The following is a 6,413-nucleotide window of genomic DNA, read 5'->3' on the forward strand; positions in this document are numbered from 1 at the left end:
TCCTTAAGCTTAAAGTGGGTTCTGTCTATACCATGCCAATTACTGTTTGAACTTAAGAAACCAACTTACGGTGTTTCTTCCTTTAAAAAAAAAAAGTTCTAATTTTGAAAATGTAACTCTGGGGTCCCATCTAAAGCCAAAAGTCGTTGTACCTCAAATTAAACCGAGAATCTCTCCTTAAAACTGGTTGCTTCATTTCTGAAAGTGATGATCTCCTTCTTCCTAGAAGCCTTGAAATCATTGAAGTGTTCCTTCAGACTGATGCCCTCTACTGAATCAGTCAGCAAATCCCGTTGTCTTTTCTTCCCTCCTACATTCTTTCCAGTTCCTAACTACATAGGCACCTCACCCTTCCTGGCTGACATACCTGGCCCTGTTTTCTCCCTACTTCATCTATCTTATCTCACAAAATATTTCATAAATTGATTCTCAGCTATGTTGGTAGGATGTAATATATAAGAGAGTCAGCATCCTATCAAAATAGAAAGAGAATTACCAGATTTTTTGAAAAAGACATTTGTAAGCTTATGGACATCCTATTATTTCATTCATTCATTTATATATGTTGTGCATCAAAGACACTTGATGGTGTTTATTAAATGCTGTGTGATCACTGTGATTACTAGTGTACTGAAAGGTCAGATGGGGCACACATGGCCGGTAGGATAAATGAGAGACAGAGATTGTATTCCAAAACAAAATGAACCCTCCTAACTAGAGTTATGGCCTTACCAGTAGTTGAAAACTACTTGCATGAAATTCAGGTCATTCTTAGCCCCTAAAGCTGGCAAATTCACATTCAGTTTTTCAAATCTCCCGTTAATCTGGTGTTGACCTTCTTGTAAATATTTTTAGCATTACTGTTCTCTAAATTGAGCTTTTCACATTACAAAGCCACTTTTTTAAAATGAGGAAGCTCTTTAAGTTCTCATATGGAATGATCTCCAAGTTGCATAGTGCAAACTGTAGAACAGTGTGTACAATATAGTGTTATTTGTGAAAAAATAAAAGGGAGGTGTGTGGAAAGGAGACCAAATGTATGTATTTGCTTCTATACGTGCAAAATAACTCTGGAAGCACTTAAAGTACATACGTGCCTGCCACGTATTTGTCATACTTTTTTGCCTGTGCCTCCTTCTCTAGAACAAGTCCTCTCTACTCCTTATTCAGTACATTAGACTCTAATGATCAGAGAGCACATTCCCCTATTTTATTTGTTAACTTATTTTTCTCTGTGTGTTTTAATGATTGTCTCCCCCAACTATACCAGGAATTTTGTTGATCTGGTTCACCTCTGTATTGTCAGCTCTCTAGTAGAGAACTGGCACATATATTTATCACATATATTTATTGAATGAAAGAATAAATGAAGAACATAAAGGAAGCTTGGCACGTAGGAAAACAATTACTTAATGAAGGGTGATGGAAAGCATGGATGCTTAAAAAAAAAAAAAAAAAGGCAAGGAAATTAAGTTTGTAGCCAGCACAGTTCACATTAGAAAGTTAGTGAAACATATAATATGAGATTTCTGGTACCTTGGTTGACAGGATGAACATTGGTGCATTGGGCTGTGAGGTGTCTTCCAACACCAACAACCAAATCTCTGATTCTCCAGACAATAACTGGGTGTTCAACAATTCAACTCATTTTTGACACTAAATACTGGAAGTTGGTGAACACCCCACAGCTTAAGGTCTTAGTCTCACAGGACTGCCCCCACTTCAGATGCCAGTCACAAGTCCTAGACCTCCTGGACTTCTGACCAACTGGCTATGAATTGAGAGTTCCCATGACACCCTCCTAAAGTTCAATAATTTCCTAGAGTGGCTCGCAGAACTCAATAAGACACATCATTTATATTTACAAAGTAAAGGTAACTTTTGTATCCTTACAAAGGATACACATGAACAGCCAGATGAAGAGGTACAAAGGCAAAGTCCACAAAGGTCCTGAGCAAAGGGGGCTTCTGTCATGTGGAGCTGGGGTGCCTACCCTCCCAGCACTTCATTGTGTTCACCAGCTTGGAAGCTCTCTGAATCTCCTTGTTCAAGAGTTTTTATAGAACTTAATCTCTAGCACACCCTGCCCCTCACTCTGGAGGTCAGCAGTAGAGTTGTAAAGTTCCCATCCTCTAATCACTTGGTCTTTCTGGTGACCTGCCCATCTCAAAGCTATCTTGGGGGTCCCACCCTAAGGCCTACCTTAAGCTACCTCATTAGCATAAACTCAGGAGTGCTGGAAGGGCCTTCTTATAAATAATAAATGATGCCCCTATCACTCAGGAAACTACAGGGGTGTTAGGAGTTCTGTGTTTGGAACAGGGGACAAAAACAAAATATTTTGTATTATACCAAAGACTGTCATAGACGTCAGACACTAGTCACTAAGATTTTTAACTTGTTTTCTAGTCCTCAGCTTTCTCTTTTTTGTTGTTGTTTTGTTTTTTATTTTAATTTTTTGGCCAAGCCACACAGCTTGTGGGATCTCATTTCCCCAGCCAGGGATTGAACCCAGGCCACGGCAGTGAAAGCCCAGAATCCTAACCACTAGGCCACCAGGGAACTCCCCTAGTCCTCAGCTTTCTAAGCAGACTTCAACAGTAATTTGGTTTCCCATATAGAATTTTCCACTTGGGAGAAAATGTTCAAAGAGCCAACATTAATATTCTGGCTGACTTCACAATTCTATTTAAATAAACAAATAAATTGGCCTTATACCCTTGATATAAGTCTCACATGACTACAATTAGTAGGGGAGTTAGTATCAACTCTTTTTGTACTAAAAAAAATGATATTGGCAGAATGATTACTATTGTGAAAAAATACAAATACAGATTCCTACCTTACACTAGATACAAAAATAAATTCCAGGTAGACCGAAGATCTAAAGGAAAAAATACAATAAAAATTTATAAGACATTTTAGAATATTATATAACTTTGCATCAAGAAAAACCTTTTTAACTGAGACAGGAAACATTTAAAATAGATATATTTTACTATATAAAAATTGTAAATATGTTCAAATCTATTTATAGACAGGAATATGCAAGTAAAACAATGAGGTTCCATTTTTCACTCCTCAAACACACAAAAACAAAACAAACTTTATTTTTACCATCTATTGCTTACCAGGATATGGGGAAACTGATACTATAATACATTATTGTCATAGTGTTGGAAAGTAATCTGGAAATATTTATTAAAATTATAAATACCATACATATACCTATACATTTCAATTCAAAATCTCATTTAGCTTAAAGAAATAAAAGTGTGCATATGTAAGGCTATGAACACAAGAATGTTTATATGGCATTAATGTTGTTGGGAAAAAAGTCCAGAAACAATCCCAATGTCTTCAACAGAAAACCTGTTGATCAAATTATGATTTATACATACTATGGCATATTATGCAACCATTAAAAAGATCTATAACTGTTGTTCTTGAGGACTGTTTATATGATACACTGGGAGTGACAAAAGTAAGTTGCACAAAAATGTGTATATTATGATCCTTTTTTATTATTTAATAAATATACCTTTTTATTATTTAAAAACCCCTATGTACCTATATAGAAACCTATATACAAATATGGCTGTAGAGGCTTGGAAGAAGTATGGAAAGTTACATATCAAAATGCTAACGTTTTAACATCCATGATGAAGGAGGTGGGAATTATTGGCAGGGTTGAAGACACCTCAATAAATGTTTCTTGCCAAAATATGTATTAAAATGAACACTTAAAATATATGATTTAAAAGCAAAAGAGTAATCATTTTTTGAAACTACAACCTGAGGGCTAGGCTCTGGGTTCTGGTGGCCTCAAAAAGCCCTTCCCACCCTGTGAGGCCTGAGCCATTGGCTGACTTTCCTGTCTTACATTGCTTCTTTTTAAATTTCCTACGTATAACCACAAGTTTAGCAGATGTTATTCTTTCACAGCTGCACGTGTTCTTTTGTCTTTTTGATTAGGTTATAAGTGTTATACTTCCCTACAGAATTTAGTATTCTGTACCTTATCAGACACCACTAGGGAAGCTGTGTGGGACTTCCAAACCAAATCAAACAGACAGTTTGGTAACGTAGCCTGCCTTCCACCAGCAACATGAAGATCAGACCAATGGTTCTCAACTGGAGTGATTTCCACCCCCGTTCCTCCAGGGGATATTTGGCAATCTGGAGACATTTTTGGTTGTCACAGCTCAGAGGGAGGATGTACTACTGACATTCAGCAGATAGAGGCCAGTGATACTGTTAAACATTCTACAGTGCAGAGGACAACCCCTCACAACAAAGAATTACCCAGCCAAAATGTCAAGTGCACAGTTGAGAAACTCTGGCCTACAGTCATGTGGCTATACACAAGGAAGCCTGGGAAACTGTATCATTCAGGGTGACAGAATGGAACTGAGGGCAAACAGACAATGATCAGCATTGAAATATAGTCTAGGAGGAGATAAACATGGCAGAGTAGGAGGACTTGGAGTTCACCTCCCCCTGCAAATACAACAAAAATACATATAGGGACTTCCCTGATGGTCCAGTGCATGAGACTCCATGCTCCAAATGCAGGGGGCCCGGGTTTGATCCCTGGTTCAATCGCTGGTTCCCTGGGGGGAACTGGATCCTGCATGCATGCCGCAACTGAGTCCGCATGCCATAACTAAGAAGTCCTCATGCTGCAACTAAAGATCCCACATGCCACAACAAAGATCCCACGTGCAGCAACTAAGACCTGGCACAGCCAAAATAAATAAATATTTTTAAAAAATCTGCATGTGGAGCAATTCTCACTAAAAACAAACTGGAGACAGACAGAAAGACTCCTGTAAAACCAAGGCTGTAAGGAAGATCCACATGGAATTGGAGAGGAGGGAAAAAGAAGCAGTCAGGTTGGGACCTGCATGCCTGGGAAGGGACATGGAAGAGGAGGGGGATTATATATACTCAGAGATCCTCCCTAGGGAGTGAGCAGTTCAAACCAAATAACTGAGCACCCCACCCTGGGGTACGACACTGGAAGGATGAGTCCCCTTAGCTGGTTAGAAAACCAGTGGGACTATAGCAGGGCTGTAAGAAACCTAGACTCTGCTTGTGAACAGTGTGCACACACTTGTTTACTCCTGAAACAAGGCAGAGGAAACAGAATGGAACTGCCTGGGACACTGGCCTGTCTCCTGCGACCGACAGTGCATGACCCAGGCTGAGTCGAGCTACAGCTCCAGCCCCACTAGTTCCATGATGCAGCTCCACTTTAGGACAAGGACTGTCACAGGCAAGGAGAGTATGCAGTGGTAGGGGACAGAGCTGACTCAGGCCCAAGCAGCAACTGAGCCAGGTGAGGGCAGACATTGCTGGCACTTGGGGTGGCAGCAGTTGGGGAGTGGTCTGGAACTCTGGTGCCAGGACCACTCTAGCTCATGCCACAACCCAAACCAAGCACCTGCTCAGTCCCTCTTGCTCCAGCACTGCTCCCCTCTGGGGTGACGGTACCAATGCTGGGAGCGTGGAGAGCACACATTTCGAGGGGAAAAAACAAACATGGACCCTACCCTCAGGGCTTTTGCTCCGGCAACTTGAGACCTGCCCCCACCCCCAGTAGGCTGGTGCTGGCCACTGAGCAGAGGAGGAGCCCCAGCTCACACCTTGCCCTGGCTCTAGCCCCTCCATCTCTAAACCCACCTCCTACCAAGATGATAGCTGCCAGGACACCGTGGAGGAAGATGTGACTCACACTCATGTCAGATACAGCTCTCCCACCAAAGCCACTGGGCACATACAAACTGTATAGGGTTGCTCTCACACAAGGACACTACTTCAAGACCTGGATAAGTAAATGTTTCACTTAATTTCATAGGGACAGAGAAAGTTAAGCAAAATGAGAAGACAGGGGAATTTGTTTCAAATGAAAGAACAAGAGAAAAACCCTGAACAAACAACTAATGAAACAGAGGTAAATAATTTACCAGATAAAGCATTCAAAGCATTAGTAATAAGAATGCAAACACAATAGGGAAAAGAGTAGATGAACACAGTGAGAATTTTAACAAGGAACTAGAAAAAAAAAAAAGAGTCAGAACTGAAGAATACAGGGGGACTTACCTGGTGGCCCAGTGGTTAAGAATCTGCCTTCCAAGGGGACGCAGGTTCGATCCCTGGTCGGGGAACTAAGATCCCACATGCCATGAGGCAACTAAGCCCGCACGCTGTGACTACTGACCCTGCATGCCACAACTAGAGAGCCTGTGTGCCACAACTACTGAACCCATGCACTCTGGAGCGTGTGCACCACAATGAGAGAGAAGCCCATGTGCCGCAATGAAAGATCCTTATACACAACTAAGACCCATTGCAGCCAAAAATAAATAAATAAACAAATAAACAAATAAATATTAAAAAAAAAAGAACTG

This window comes from Balaenoptera ricei, chromosome 16 (genome assembly GCF_028023285.1).
Source record: "Balaenoptera ricei isolate mBalRic1 chromosome 16, mBalRic1.hap2, whole genome shotgun sequence".
NCBI lineage: Eukaryota > Metazoa > Chordata > Mammalia > Artiodactyla > Balaenopteridae > Balaenoptera > Balaenoptera ricei.